General features: G+C 39.0%; 1 protein-coding gene across 3 annotated transcripts in view; it reads right to left on the bottom strand.

The window, feature by feature from the left end:
• Positions 1–17,306, bottom strand: part of ASCC1 (activating signal cointegrator 1 complex subunit 1) — a 101,330-nt gene that overhangs the window by 53,760 nt on the left and 30,264 nt on the right. The gene's annotated exons all lie outside the window — the stretch shown is intronic.

Below are 17,306 nucleotides of genomic sequence, written 5' to 3'. Positions count from 1 at the left end.
ACAGGTTGAAACTGACCTGGAGACTTTCCGGACCACCCAGTTCCAGGAAATGACCTGGGGACTTTCCACCCAGCCCAGCCTTCCCGCCTTTCAAGGGGCGGGACTAACGGTCCCCCACAATACCCGAAAAGACCACCAAATAAGGAATACCCTGCGCCCTCCTGGATTCACCACACCCCTTTCCCTTCTTCCCCTATAAATTCTGCCCAAACCCTCGCCCAGGCGCGACTTCTCTGGCCCCTTTCTCTCGGACCAGTGAACCTCGCCCGGGAGCGTTCCCAAATAAAGCTTGTTTAAGCTCTCCCCCGTTTCTTGGTGCCGTTCCTTACAGGAACAGAATTGAGTGCAGAGAAATAAACCCACACATCCATGACCAACTGATTTTCAACCAGGCTGCCAGGACAATTTAATGGAGAAAGAAGAGTCTCTTCAACAAATGATTTTGGGACAACTGAATATCTACATGCAAGAGAATGATGTGAACCCATACCATATACTATATACAAAACCTATGTCAAAATGGATCAATGATATAAGAGTTAAAACCATAAAATCATAAAATTCTTAGAAGAAAAAGAGAGGAAAATCTCGATGACCTTGGATTTGGCAATGGATTCTTAGATATGACACCAATAGTATGGTAACAAAAGAAAAATCAGATTAGACTTCAAATTTTAAAACTTTTGTGTATCAAAGGACTACCAAGAAAGTGAAAAAGATACCATCACAACACTGTTAATCAACTATACTCCAATAGAAAGTAAAAAGTTAAAACAAAAAATAAAGTGAAAAAGACAACCTACAGAATGGGAGAAATATTTGCAAACCATACATCTGACAAGGGTCATATTGTATCCATAATATATAAAGAGCATGTACAAAGCTCAACAACTAAAATATAGCTCGATTTAAAGAAAGAAAAAGGGACTTCTCTGGTGGCGCAGTGGTTAAGAATCCACCTGCCAATGCAGGGGACACGGGTTCGAGCCCTGGTCCGGGAAGATCCCACATGCCACAGAGCAACTAAGCCCATGCACCACAACTATTGAGCCTGTGCTCTAGAGCCCGCGAGCCACAACTACTGAGCCCACATGCCGCAACTACTGAAGCCTGCACACCTAGAGCCTGAGCTCCGAAACAAGAGAAGCTACCACAATGAGAAGCCCACGCACCACAACGAAGAGAAGACCCCGCTCGCCACAACTAGAGAAAGCTTGCATGCAGCAACATAGACCCATCAACGAAGACCCAACGCAGCCAAAAATTAATTAATTAATTAATTAATTTTAAAAGAGAAAAAGGAAAAGGACTTGAGTAGGTATTTCTCCAAAGAAGAAATACAAATGGCCAACAGGCACATGACGATGTTCAACTTCTTCAGTCATTAAGAGAAATGCAAATCAAAGCCACAATGAGGTACCATTTCACACCGATCAGGCTGCCTATAATCAAAAAAGTGGAAAACAAGTGCTGGCAAGGATGTGCTTCATGGGTATGGGATTCCCCTTTGGGGTGATGAAAACATGTGGAATGACAGAGAGCTGGTACTTACACAACACTGCTAATGCACAAAAGGCCACTGAATCATTCATTTTAAAATGGTTAATTTTATGTTAGGTGAATTTCACTTCAAGAAATATTTTTTAAAAAAATGAACTGGTAGCCTGATAAAATGTTATGCCCAGGAAAAACAGAATGCTACCTAATTACAGGTTCTAAGAATAGCTTTTGTTCCTCATCAGCTTTATTAGTTCCAGAGCAACTGGGCCTCTTATGGGCTTCCCCAAAGATAATATACTCTTTATAAAAAAGTTTCTATCTTAGCAGACACTGCAGTATTTTCAGGTAAAATATTTTGTGTAAGAACAAACTGCCCCAGGCTTCCCTGGTGGCGCAGTGGTTGAGAATCCACCTGCCAATGCAGGGGACACGGGTTCAAGCCCTGGTCCAGTAAGATCCCACATGCCACGGAGCAACTAAGCCCGTGCACCACAACTACTTAGCCTGCCCTCTAGAGCCCACACGCCTAGAACCTGTGCTCCGCAATAAGAAGCCACCACAATGAGAAGCCAGAGCACCTCAACGAAGAGTAGCCCCCTCTCGCCACAACTAGGCAAAGCCCACGTGCAGCAATGCAGAAAGAGAGAGATAGAGAGAGAAAAAGAGAAAGAGAAAGAAAGAAAGACAGAAAGAGAGAGAGAAAGAAAGAAACTTATTAAAAAAAGAATAAACTGTCCCAAGCAAAGGTGAGTGAAAAATGAATTTGGAGAGATATCCAGACACTGGAGTAGCCACATCAAATATGGTCATCTTTTTCTAGCATAATCATTCCCTGCACTTTAAAACTTCTGTCTCCCCCACTTTTAAACTGACAAGAAATTCACTTAGCACACAATTAACCATTTTAATTTTTTTTTTTTTTTTTTTTTTTTTTGCGATACGCGGGCCTCTCACTGTTGTGGCCTCTCCCGTTGCAGAGCACACAGGCTCCGGACGCGCAGGCTCAGCAGCCATGGCTCACGGGCCCAGCCGCTCCGCGGCATGTGGGATCTTCCCGGACCGGGGCACGAACCCGCGTCCCCTGCATTGGCAGGCGGACTCTCAATCACTGCGCCACCAGAGAAGCCCCACAATTAACCATTTTAGAGTGTACAAAATTTAATGGTATTTAGTGTACTCACAATTTTGTAAAACCACCATCTCTCTTTAGTTTGAAAACTTTTTCAGCACCCCATAAAAACACTTCATACTTATTAAATAATCACTCCCTATTTCCCATTGCTCATCCCCTGGTAACCTCTAGTTTGCTTTCTGTCTCTTTGGATTTGCCTATAATGGATATGGCAAATAAAAGGAATCATACCATATATGACCTTTGTGTCTAGCTTCTTTCACTTAGCATGTTTTCAAACTTCATTCAAGTTGCAGCATATATCTGTACTTCATCCTTTTTCATGGTTCAATAATATTCCACTGTATGCATATAACACAGTTTGTTTACCCATTTATCCCTTAATGGTCATTTGGATTGATTCCATCTTTTGGCTATTATTAATAATGCAGCTTTAAAAAACATCTGTGTCAACATCCATGTTGACATATGTTTTCAACTCTTTTGGATATATACTAAGGCGTGGAATTGCTGGGTCCTATGATGACTCTATGTTTAACTTACTGAGGAACCACCAAACTTTTCCACAGGAACTGAACCATTTTACATTCCAAGCAGCAATGTACGAGGGTTCCTATTTCTCTACACTTTCACCAACACTTAATATTTTCCTTTTTTAAATTTTACTATAGTCATCCTAGTAGGTGTAAAGTGGTATCACATTGTGGTTTTGATTTGCTTCTCACTATTGACCAATGATGCTGAACATCTTTTCATGTCCCTGTTGGACATTTGTACATCCCCTTTGGAGAAATGTCTATTTAAATCCTTCGCCCATTTTCTGTCTTTTTATTGTTGAGTTATAAGGATTCTTTATATATTCTGATAGTAGTCCCATATCAGATCATGAATTCCTTTTGAAGATAAATAGGTCTCAAATTTCATTAAACTCATTTTGCAAATGAAGACAAGAAAAAAAAAGTTGTGAATCTTATCCTCCAACAGGAGCAAAGCAGGAATTCTTCTATCTCTGAATTACAAGTTCTTACCCCATAATCTGATCCCTGGACTAATAAACCACCCCAAAAGCAGAAAAATGTATTTACCAAATGCAGATAGCTTATATCCTGCTCTTGGTTTGCCTAAGACTGCCTGATTTTTGCCTTGGCAAGAGGAATTAATAGATTATTCATTTTCTAAGTGTTAATGGAGCTTGAGCTATTTTTACATCTGATGAAGAGTTTTATAATTCTACACATCAACCCAAACTGCCTCATTTAATGAAAGTGATTTTAAGGAACAATCAACTTTAAATGTGTCAAGGAAGGCTAAGTGCAATACTTATCATCCCAGCTGCTGTAACCCATGGCGGAATCTGTCACTTTAGAAAGGCATGCAGAGACCCACAAATGATTCCAATATGCACAACCCCACCCCACACTACAGTTGAGAATTGCTCCCCTAATAATAAGAGCTAATATTTCTTGAGGCTTACTCTGCCCCAGGCATTTCTTATGAACTTTATATACACAAACACCCTACGAGCAAAGTATTGGGCTGGCCAAAAAGTTTTTCCGTAAGATCTTACGGAAAAAACCAAATGAACTTTTTGGCCAACCCAACAGCATTATCCCCATTTTACAGATGAGGAAACTGAGGCACAGAGAAATAAAGCCACTTTCCCAAAGTAACACTGTTAGGAGGGGATGAAGTTAAAATTCAAACCCAGGTAGTCAGGCCCCAAAGCCTACACTTTTGATCAATATTACTCTGCCTCTCTAGTAATAGTTGCCCAAAGGACTCTGGAACAATGAGGCCATCACCCAGAGGCAAGGCATTATACATTTCAACAAAACTCACACAATAGTCTGATCACCAGACTAGTCCTGAAAATAAGGCAAATATCATAATTCCATGAAAAGTAGTTTTAATCCTTGTCTTTTCTGAGATACGAGCATCAAAAGCATAAGCATAACCCATAAAGAAGAAAAAAAGGATTAACTGAACTTGATCAAAGTTAAAAACTTGTGCTTCAAAAGATACATTAGGAAAGTGAGAAGACAAGCCACAGAGAAAAAATTATTTGGGAGAAAAATATTTGCAAATCATATATCTGATAAATATAAACATTTAAAAAATTTTTAAAATTCAATAATAAAATGATACACAATCCAATTCAAAAATGAGCAGAGTATCTGAATAGACATTTCACCAAAGAAGATATACTAATGGCTAATAAACATATGAAAAGGTGTTGAACATCATTAGTCTTTTAGGAAATGCAAATCAACACCAAAATGAGACATCACTTCATGCTCACTAGAATGACTGTAATCAAAAAGACAGACAATAACAAGCACTGGTGAGGATATGGAGAAACTGAACTGCTGAATACATTGCTGGGAGGAATGGAAAATGGTGCAGCCCCTCTGGAAAACAGTTTGGCAGTTCCTCAAAAAGTTAAACGTGAATTTTCAGTACAACCCAGACGTTTCATTCCTAGGACTCTACTCAAGAGAAATGAAGATGTAGGTCCACATAAAAACTTGTAAGTGAATGTCACAGCAGTATTATTTATAAGAACCGAAAAGTGGAAGTAATCCAAATATCTATCAACTGGTGAAGGGATAAACAAAATTTAGTACAGTCATACAACGAAATACTACTAGGCAACATACACATGTAATAATATGAATAAACTACAAAAACAATAACTAAGTAAAAGAAGCCAGATGCAAAAACTACATATTATACGATTCCATTTATGTGAAATATTCAGAAGAGGCAGATCTGTAGAGACTGAAAGCCAGATGGTTGCCTGGGGTTAGGGCTGGGACTGCAAATAGGCATAAGGGACATTTCTGGAGTGACAGGAATGTTCTAGAAATACAATTAGATTATGGTTATGATTGCACAACTCCGTAAATTTACTAAAAATGATTGAACTGTACACTTGAAATGGGTGGGTTTTTTGGTATGTAAACTGTACCTCAATAAAGCTGTTAAATATAAAAATGTGTATGCCGGGCTTCCCTGGTGGCGCGGTGGTTGAGAGTCCGCCTGCCGATGCAGGGGATGCGGGTTCGAGCCCCGGTCCAGGAAGATCCCACATGCAGCGGAGCGGCTGGGCCCGTGAGCCATGGCCGCTGAGCCTGCACGTCCGGAGCCTGTGCTCCGCAACAGGAGAGGCCACAACAATGAGAGGCCCACGTACCGCAAAAAAAAAAAAAAAAAAAAAATCTGTATGCCTTTTCTTTTTAAGAGCATCTTAGCAATCCTGAAACAAGTTTTCACCTATAACTCAACCTGCTGAGAGCTATCCTCATGGAATAGTTTACTCGACCTCTGATCAACTCTTATTTGACCTTTTGTATTTGATGACTTCCCAAAGGTCTTTCAACATATAATGTTAAAAACACCACGTACACACAGAAATCTTTGTGGATGGCAAAGCTGTTATCTCAAACCACTGAGGCAAATATGATTTTTGTTAATAAATGATACTGGGGCAACTGGACAGCCATTTGGAAAAAGAATAAAATTATATTCATTCATTACACCACACACAAGAATAAACTCCAAATTAAAGACTGAAACGTAAAAAAACAAACTATACAAGAAAACAAAATGGGTAAATTCCTCTTTAACCTGGATGTAGAAAAAGGCTGTCAAACTAAGACTAGAAATCCAGATGCAATAAGACCAATAAATTTGATTACTTAAAAAGAGAAAACTTTTACATGGCAAAAAATATAAGCAAAGTTAAAAGACAATACACTAGAAGAAAATACTTGCATATATCACATATCATATATCACATATATATATCACAGATAAATATCACATATATCATCAAATATATCACATATATCACAGATAAAGGGTTAATATCTCTAATATAAAAAGAACTTTTAAAAATCAAAGGAAAATGACTAAAAATGCTACTGAGCAATAGACAAAAGACATAAAGAGACACTTCACAAAAATAAAAATGACTCAAACATGGGAAGAGGTACATGGTTATTACATTAAAAAAATTCCAATTCTCAGGAAATATATATTGAGGTGTGAGGGGTAAAGGGTCATGACATATGCAGTGCACTTTAAAGTAGTTCAGAAAGGATGAAAAAAGAGAAAGAGAGAATGATAAAACAAAGTAAAATATTAACAAGTGAATCTGAGTAGAGTACTATCCTTAGTCTTATAACTTTTCTGTGAGTTTAAAATTATTAGTATCCTACTGTTACTATAACAAATTACCACAAACTTAGTGGTTTAAACCAACATAAATTTATTATCTTACTATCTAGAAAAAAGAAGCTCTAGAACTTTTCTTCCCTTACCTTTTTCTTTGGGAGCCTACCACTTCAGTCAACTTGAGTTCCCTGGCCACAAAAATAGTAAATACTTGGAAACAAAACAGAGAGAACACAAAAGAGCAAGGAAAGGAACACATGGGATACCCAAAGGCAACATAAACTGAAGTCTTTGGGGGAATTGTGAGTCATAAGAATTCAGACAGGCTTTAACTGTACTGTAGATTATATAATGCATATGAAACCCTACTGGACAGTCTTTTAATAAATGGAGAAACACCCTAAATTTTACCCTGCCTAGGAATGCCATCTACCAAGAAAAGCTTTTCTCTTACTGAACTATCTAAATTTAATGTGGAACCAAACAATCTTCAAGGCAATGGCATAGATCTCTAGAGCCACTATTTTTCTTTGCTTGGAATATATCATATTTCTACCCGCAAGCTTCTTCACTGTAATGAATACAGGCCAACAACAAATTCTTTTCTCCAGGGGTTTAATTACACTGGGCCCTGCTCCAAGTTCACCATTACTCGGAGCCAGAACTATTTTACTTTGTTAGGTTGGCCACCCAGGCTGGCGCCTGAAAATCCTAACAGTGGTGACCTTCCACCCAGCAAGCAGAAGCAAAGGGTGAAGTAACAAGAATCCCTAGGGTGGTTCTATCTAGATTGGGGGGTTGGGTTCTTTATGGCTAAGTCATATCTATGAGTCTCAGTTTCTTTATTTGTTAAATAAGACCTCATCTAAGGAAAAAATGCATGCAAAAGCTACCTCCACAGAAAGCTTATGTGCAGGCCTAAGCCCCAGTTCAGAGTTCAAAGTCGAGTTCTAACTCAGCAGTCCTAGGTGCAAGACCTTAACCCTCTCATTCAAACTGCAGCTCCATGATTTATCAGCAGTCACCACATGATCACAGTGCCTTCACTGATTTCACTTTTAATCCAGCTCTCGGGGTCCACGGGGGCAGAACTGCTGGCAGTGCTATCAGAATGAACAATTAACAAGGAATAGTGAAATCTAAAAATGTCATGCTTGGGGAAAAGGTCAGTAGAGAGAAGTATGGATTAGCCCACTTTTTTTTCCTTAAAGCCCCAGTAAGAACTCAAACCATTCTGTCCACACAGTTGGGATATAACATAGGTACATCTGCCAGAGCTATCAGCTGACAGAAGTGAAGCCTCTCTTCAGACTCAGATCCCAAAGGTCATGCTCCATTACATGAGAGTTAAGAAAAGAATGCCTATGAATCTGATCCAAATGTGTAGCACCCAGAACATATATAATGTACAGCACTTGGCCTTGACAGTACGTGCTAAGAGCCAGAAACAAAAAAAATAATCCTCAAATTATATTCACAGATATTATCTTCCAGGAATTCCAGGCATAACAAAGGTTTGGGATTTAGCTACAAAAGGCTTCTAACCTGGAATACAGAGCTTAGGGTTCTAATTCCAACTCTGCTATAAACCAGCTATGATCAGGCAAACCATCTCACTTCTTTAGACCTTGGTTTCCTTCTCTGTAAGATGAGGGAGATGGCCCAGTTTACCTCTAACTCAAAGGTCCTATAGATTTTTTACATGCTCTCACGAAACCTATAAATAAGTACGAAACAGGTATTTGTGAGGGGTCTACCAATTCACTTCCTGATATTCTATGCAAAGAAAGAGAGGAAATAAGTACGGAAGTCTTCCCCTATGCTCATTATATTTTCTTTCTTTTTATGGCCAAATCCCAGACAATCACTCCTGGGTGGGTGATATATACCTACCTCATTCACATAGAAAAGTTATTCATATAAGACTGGTGAAAACAGCATTTGGCTTTGCAACCAGATAGGCCTGGTTTCAAATTCTATTTCTGCTACCTATCCATAGTATTACTTGAGGTGAGTTACTCACTGCTCTGAAACTCAGTTTCATCATCTCTAAAACACACATTTCCTTCTCAGGGTTGTTCTGAGGCCTCTGGCACATAGTAGTATGGAATAAATACAGGCTTTCCCCCTTCTTGCTTTTTATATGACTAGGCTACACTCTAAACAAATGCCATCTTTACTCTTCCTTTTAAAGCACCCTCAAGAGCTAATTAGGCTCTGCTGAGTCATTTCTATCCTTTAAGACTGTTCACAAATGCTGACTTTGATTTGAGAGTCTCTGTATGTTATTAATCAAATAATTGTTATGCTGAATAAGCTTCAGAAAACAGGGTTTTGACTCTTCTATCTTATAAATTCTATCCAGACATACTTACGGGAAAGTGGAGAGGTTCTTAAAAACAAAGGACAAATATTCAAGGATCAGCTTTTACAGTGACCAGAAAAAATGAATGTTCTCACGCATGGTCTAAATATCCTTACCCACCTGAAAAGGAGCAAAAAGCATCTCCCCTTAACTAAAGGATACAACTCTCTTATGTTGATAAGCACAATGAATAGTTAAACATACTTTTCTAAAAACTTAACTATTCCTCTATAAGTTACTTGTAAGCACTAGCTGGCAATCCATCTACCAACCTACATTTATTCCCAAAGACAGACAATGATCACTTAAACATTAGTGATGAGTTAATGGTACACCTCCTATTCAAGTCAGATCCTCCACTCCTTCTTGATGCTACACTTACCCTCATCTCCTATACAGTAATCCGTGCTATTATTACAAGAGCAAACACAATACCAACTATGCACCATGCTCTGCTCTAAACACCTTAAATTTATTAACTCATTTACTCTTCACATCAACACTAAAGGTAGGCACCATTATTATCCCCACTTTAGAGAGATCTCTAAAATATCTCTGGAACATATCCTCTCCTGAATATGCCACAGGCCTTTGTCTTTTTTTTTTAATTTATTTTTGGCTGCACTGGGTCTTTGTTGCTGTGCGCGGGCTTTCTCTAGTTGTGGCGAGTGGGGGTTACTCTTTGTTGCAGTGCACGGGCTTCTCACTGAGGTGGCTTCTCTTGCTGCGGAGCATGGGCTCTAGGAGCGCAGGCTTCAGTAGCTACAGCATGTGGTCTCAGTAGTTGTGGCTCGCGGGCTCTAGAAGCACAGGCTCAGTAGTTGTGGCACATGGGCTTAGTTGCTCCGTGGCATGTGGGATCTTCCTGGACCAGAGATCGAACCCATGTCCCCTGCACTGGCAGGCAGATTCTTAACCACTGCACCACCAGGGAAGCCCTTAGTCTTTTTTTTAATAGACGGTATCAATAGTCTCTAACTGGTAGATGCCTCTCGTACCCCATTCCTTAACTCTCGATCCATCCTCCACACTGCCTTCAGAGGCAACTACAATGCTAAGTTAATCACATTAGTCCCTACTTAAAATCTTTGCCGGTTCCTGACTATAAAATACATTCAAAATCCTTAATCCACACATGACCTTTCACAACCTGGATACCATTCACCTTTCCACTCTTGACTCCTACCTCTTCCCTACCCTACTCACTTTCCAGGTTGCAGTCTTAACAAACTCCTAACTCTTCCCCGAACACAGCAGACTAGAACACCTCCATACCTTGCAAGTGCCAGTTCCTCTGCCCAGAATGCTCATCCCCCTTTGCCAGAACTCTTGTTCTTCTTTCAAGACTCAATTCAAGTGTCACCTCCCTTAATAAGCCTTTTCCAACCACTGGAGAATCTCTCCTCTGTGAACCCACTGCACTCCCTCTAATAGCACTTAACTCACAATACTCTAACTATTTCTATAAGAACACTGTTTCCCCCCAGTAGAGTATGGGATCCATAGGGTAGAGTCCATTGTTAGCACAAAATATATAGCCTGGACAATGGTAGACATTTAAAAAATAGTGAATGAATGAATAAAAGATAAACACTTATTCACAACAATCATCTCCATCCAAATGGTACACTATATGAATCTTGTAACATCTCTTTTCTTACTTTCTCACCTAACATTAGAACTCAGGAGTTCACAACTTTTATTACAACCAAAGACAACTACAGGCACACCTTGTTTAATTGTGCTTCACTTTACTGTGCTTCGCAGATATTATGTTTTTTACAAATTGAAGTTTTGTGGCAACTCTGAGTGGAGCAAGTCTATTGCTGCCATTTTTCCAACAGCATTATTTTTAATTAAGGTATATACATTTTTTAGACATAATACTATTGCACACTTAATAGACTATAGTAAAGTGTAAACATAAATTTCATATGCACTGGGAAACCAAAAAATTCATATGTCTCACTTGATTGCAGTGGTCTGGAACCAAATGCGCAATATCTCCAAGGTATGCCTGTATCCGTCTTCATTCTAAATTAGTTCACAAGACAATTACACATGAAATTACACATGAAAAATTACACATGAAAAATCCTAAATTATTAGGATCCTAAAAATCCTAAAAATTACACATGAAACATCCTAAATTATCCACTAAAGCTTTTATATATAAATTTTCGTCTTCAGTGAATAATACTAAATGGAAAAAACTAATCCTAACTTGGGGAGAGGGGATGGACCCCAAATCCATTAGCCATTTCTGCCCAGTGTCAGCCTTCACACCACAGTATGAGCAGAATGATGTAGTTTTTGTTCTATAACCTGTTCAGGTTCTCCAGGCAGCCTGAGAAATCCCCTGTTGCTTCAGACAGATCTACAAAGCCTTCAGAATGCTCCACCAAACACAGTTTTGAATTACTATTTTTCATTACTGATGTGCTTTTCTACTGGACCCTGCTGTGAGATAAATTGGAATTATATTAGCATTACTAGCTATAGATAGATTGAGAGATATACAGGGTTTTAACATACTTCTTGAACTTACAGTGAGACATCTTTGAATCTTAATGCAAGAGAGGAAAGAGTGAAAAACTAAGGTGCAGTTCATCTGCAGATCACATAGATGAAAAACACCTTGCTGGTGTCTGTGAGCAGCTAAATCCTACATTAAATACTCAGGCTTAGGGAGCTGAAGCACAAGGATGATGATGATGATGTCTGTAGTCAAACATTTCTTATATAATTGATCAGCACAAAGAAAAGTGATTTCAGGAAATGTTATTCTAAAAGGTAAATCCAGGGTTCCCTTAGAGAGTCAAGGATGAGGTCAAGGACAAGCATGCTACCAAATAAAGAGAGAAAAGGGGCCCACTATCTTAAGGGAAGAAAAGAGTTCAAGGAAGGGTGAGGGAAGGATAGGATGAGAGCCGGGAGTAGAAAAATCAGCTGTATCAAAAATGTGACTCTCACAACAATGTTTTAAAATGAACATTAATGCTACAGTAGGCAGAATTCTAAGAATGACCCTCAAAGACCCTTAACCTCATATAATCCCCTCTCCTTTGACTGTGGGTGGAACCTGTGAATGTGATATCACAGCTGTGATTATACTCAGTTATACGGCACAGCTGACCTTAATCAGGCAGGTTATCCCAGTAAGCCTGACCTATACACATGAGCTCTTTAAAAAGCAGAGTTTTCTCTGGCTGGTGGCAAAGTCAGATTTGACAGAAGTGAGAAGGGCCCCATGTCAAGGAAACAGGGACTTCAGACCTACAGCCACAAGGAACTGAATTCTGCCAACAATGTGAATGAACTTGGAAGTGGATTCTCCTCCAGGGCCTCCAGATAAGAGACCGGTCTGGCCAATACCTTGATTTTGGCCTTGTGAGACCCAAAGCAGAGAACCCTCTCGAGGCCACCAGGTCTTCTAATCTACAGAGCTACTACAATACTGTGAGATGATAAATGCGTGTTGTTTTAAGCTGCTAAGATTGTGGTAATTTATTACACAGCAACAGAAAACTAATATAGAGTAGGGTATAAATGTAATCTAATAAATTCCTTTTCCAATATTACTTTTCACCTCAGAGATCCCAAAAGGACTTCTTTTATTTGAGATAAGCTGCAAAAGACGATAAATTTACCTTCTCAAAGAAAGAAAAAAAATTAATATTATTAATGAATTTTTAAAAGATAAAGAATCTCACCTCCTTCAGTCCTAATACAGGAGTGAAGATGGATATCCCTAATGAACGAAAGTCCCTCTTAAATGATATCATATCCACATGATATCTTTTAACTATTAGGGAACAGAATATGATTTGGAGTTGAAACACCCAAGCACAACTGGGAAGGCTCTGCTGCTGTTTTTTGAATGCTCAAATACTGTACAAATTACTACCTAATTCTACTCAAGGCTAGTCCCAAGGAAAATACCTGCTGAAAGATTGGTACAAGTGGTTAACAGACAAGCAACCATCAAAAGATCTTCAATTTAAACAGTTATTTTTTGGTAGGGTTGTTTTTTGGGGGTTTTTTTGGGCCATGCCATGCAGCATGTGGGATCCTAGTTCCTCAATCAGGCACTGAAACTGTGCCCCCTGCACTGGCAGTGCCGAGTCTTAACCAGGAAAGTCCCTAAACAGTCTGGTTTTTTTCTTTCTGTTCAAATAATTTCCCACAGTGACTCCCACGACTAATTTCAGCTATTTGTTCTATTGGATTGTATAAATTACAGCCATTACTAGGTCCTACACAACTTTGTATCATCTATCTGACTTAGCATGGTGGCAACCACTAGCTGTGGTACCCTGTCGTACCTTGGGAAAATTATCCTCTCTAAACTTCACTTTCTTAATCAGTAAAATGGAAAATCAGTACCTACCTCATAGGGATGGACAGAAGATTAAACAAAATAAGCATAGGAGGCACTTAGAACTGTCTAGCACAACACAACAGCTATTTTTTATCAGATGAAGGTCAATTAAGTAAATAAAAATAATGGTAAACTCAGCCTTGTTTACAATATTACAAATTATTATAAGAAAACATGTATGGATAGCAGCATTATTCATAAAAGCCCAAAGTAGAAACAACCCAAACATTCATCAAGTGATGAATGCATAAACAAAATGTGGTAGAGCCATACAATGGAGTATTACTTGGCCATAAAAAGAAAATGAAGTAGCGTTACATGATAAAACATGGATAAACCTTAAAAACATTGTAAGTGAAAGATGCCCAGAGAGAAAAGGCCACATATTGTATGATTCCATTTTATGGAATATTCAGAATAGGCAAACTAACAGAGACAGAAAGTAGATTAGTGGTTGTTAGGGGCTGGGAAAAGGGGGCAATAGGAACTGACAGCTTAATGAGTATGAGCTATCTTTTACGGGGTGATGGAAATATTCTAGAATCAGATGGTGGCAATGGTTGCATAATGTAGTGAATATACTAAAAACCACCGAACTGTGCACCTATGTTATATGAATTATATCCTAATTTTAAAATGTATGTCTCCTTTTGCCCATGAAGAATTAACTCCTACAGGACTTGCCTCCTGCCATCAATAACTAGAAAACTAGGGCTTCCCTGGTGGCACAGTGGTTGAGAGTCTGCCTGCCGATGGAGGGGACATGGGTTCGTGCCCTAGTCCAGGAAGATCCCACATGCCGCGGAGCGGCTTGGCCCATGAGCCATGGCCGCTGAGCCTGTGCGTCTGGAGCCTGTGCTCCGCAACGGGAGAGGCCACAACAGTGAGAGGCCCACGTACCGCAAAGAAAAAAAAAACACTAGAAAACTAGATAAAACACATAAAACAAATGTTTTCAGACACTGGATAACAGATGGTGCTAGACAGACTGAGTGAGCCCCATCTTGGCTTTCTGAATGGAAACAATTTCCACATAGGGCACAGAGTGGGGAACCCAAACAGAGCCCAATGATCCCAATGAACTGAGGGGACAATTCAATTCAATTCTGTAATTTGGTGATGCAAAGGCAAATAAAATTTGTAGGACCAAGCACTGAAGAGGAGGAAGCCAAAAAAAAAGGACTCCAGAAATCAGCATAAAACTCTCTTTGAGACTTTGGCTGAAGGACAATCTGCACATGCACAGGGTGAAATCCACAAGACCAGATGAAAAACAACTACTGGGGAGCTGTAAGCCTAACAATACCCAAAGCTCAAACAGCATGCTAACATTCAAGTTCCCACCAGCCAGAGTAGAGACACCACACTTGAATACACAGAGCACTGAATAGAGATTCCAGTAGGGACACACCTTAGGAGTGAAGCTAAACTAGCCCTAGAGAAAGGAATACTCCAAATCTGCCCTTAAAAGGTTTAAATACAAGCTTTGGAACGATTATGCTGATCCACAAGTAGCTATTTTCCAGAACCAAGGTTCAGACTCTCTAAAGAGAAAAAACAAGATGTGCTCTCAACGGAGTAAATTCACAATGTTCACCACCCAATAAAAATTTAACAGATACACAAGAAGCAGAAAAATGTGACCCGATAAGCAGGTAAAAAATCCATCAATAGAGGGCAGACAGCAGAAGCAAGAAGAACTACAATCCTGCAGCCTGTGGAACAAAAACCACATTCACAAAAAGATAGACAAGACAAAAAGGCAGAGTGCTATGTACCAGATGAAGGAACAAGATAAAACCCCAGAAAAACAACTAAATGAAGTGGAGATAGGCAACCTTCCAGAAAAAGAATTCAGAATAATGATAGTGAAGATGATCCAGGACCTCTGAAAAAGAATGGAGGCAAAGATCGAGAAGATGCAAGAAATGTTTAACAAAGACCTAGAAGAATTAAAGAACAAACAAACAGATGAACAATACAATAACTGAAATGAAAACTACACTAGAAGGAATCAATAGCAGAATAACTGAGGCAGAAGAATGGATAAGTGACCTGGAAGACAGAATGGTGGAATTCACTGCTGTGGAACAGACTAAAGAAAAAAGAATGAAAAGAAATGAAGACAGCCTAAGAGACCTCTGGGATAACATTAAACGCAACAACATTCGCATTATAAGGGTCCCAGAAGGAGAAGAGAAAGAGAAAGGACCAGAGAAAATATTTGAAGAGATTATAGTCAAAAACTTCCTGGACTTGGGAGATGAAATAGCCACCCAAGTCCAGGAAGCACAGCGAGTCCCATACAGGATAAACCCAAGAAGAAGCACAACGAGACACATAGTAATCAAATTGGAAAAAATTAAAGACAAAAATTATTGAAAGCAGCAAGGGAAAAATGACAAATAACATACAAGGGAACTCCCATAAGGTTAACAGCTGATTTCTCAGCAGAAACTCTACAAGCCAGAAGGGAGTGGCATGATATACTTAAAGTGATGAAAGGGAAGAACCTACAACCAAGACTACTCTACCCAGCAAGGATCTCATTCAGATTCGATGGAGAAATCAAAAGCTTCACAGACAAGCAAAAGCTAAGAGAATTCAGCACCACCAAACCAGCTCTACAACAAATGCTAAAGGAACTTCTCTAAGTGGGAAACACAAGACAAGAAAAGGACCTACAAAAACAAACCCAAAACAATTAAGAAAATGGTCATAGGAACATACATATCGATAATTACCTTAAATGTGAATGGATTAAATGCTCCAACCAAAAGATACAGGCTTGCTGAATGGATATAAAAACAAGACCCATATATATGCTGTCTACAAGAGACCCACTTCAGACCTAGGGACACATACCAACTGAAAGTGAGGGGATGGAAAAAGATATTCCATGCAAATGGAAATCAAAAGAAAGCTGAAGCAGCAATACTCATATCAGATAAAATAGACTAAAATAAAGAATGTTACAAGAGACAAGGAAGGACACTACATAATGATCAAGGGATCAATCCAAGAAGAAGATATAACAATTATAAATATATATGCACCCAACATAGGAGCACCTCAATACATAAGGCAACTGCTGACAGCTCTAAAAGAGAAAATCGACAGTAACACAATAATAGTGGGGGACTTTAATACCTCACTTACACCAATGGACAGATCATCCAAAATGAAAACAAATAAGGAACAGAAGCTTTAAATGACACAATAGACCAGATAGATTTAATTGATATTTATAGGACATTCCATCCCAAAACAACAGATTACACTTTCTTCTCAAGTGCACACAGAACATTCTCAGGATAGATCACATCTTGGGTCACAAATCAAGCCTCAGTAAATTTAAGAAAATTGAAATCATATCAATCATCTTTTCTGACCACAGCGCTATGAGATTAGAAATGAATTACAGGGAAAAAAACGTAAAAAACACAAACACATGGAAGCTAAACAATAAGTTACTAAATAACCAAGAGATCACTGAAGAAATCAAAGAGGAAATCAGAAAAACCTAGAGACAAATGATAATGAAAACACGACGATCCAAAACCTTCGGGATGCAGCAAAAGCAGTTCTAAGAGGGAAGTTTATAGCTATACAAGCCTACCTCAAGAAACAAGACAAATCTCAAATAAACCATCTAACCTTACACCTAAAGGAACTAGAGAAAGAAGAACAAACAAAACCCAAAGTTAGCAGAAGGAAAGAAATCATAAAGATCAAATCAGAAATAAATGAAA

Source organism: Leucopleurus acutus (assembly GCF_964270905.1).
Source record: "Leucopleurus acutus genome assembly, chromosome: 14".
NCBI lineage: Eukaryota > Metazoa > Chordata > Mammalia > Artiodactyla > Delphinidae > Leucopleurus > Leucopleurus acutus.
Note: the sequence above shows the minus strand (reverse complement) of the source record. Positions and strands in the feature narration are given on the sequence as shown.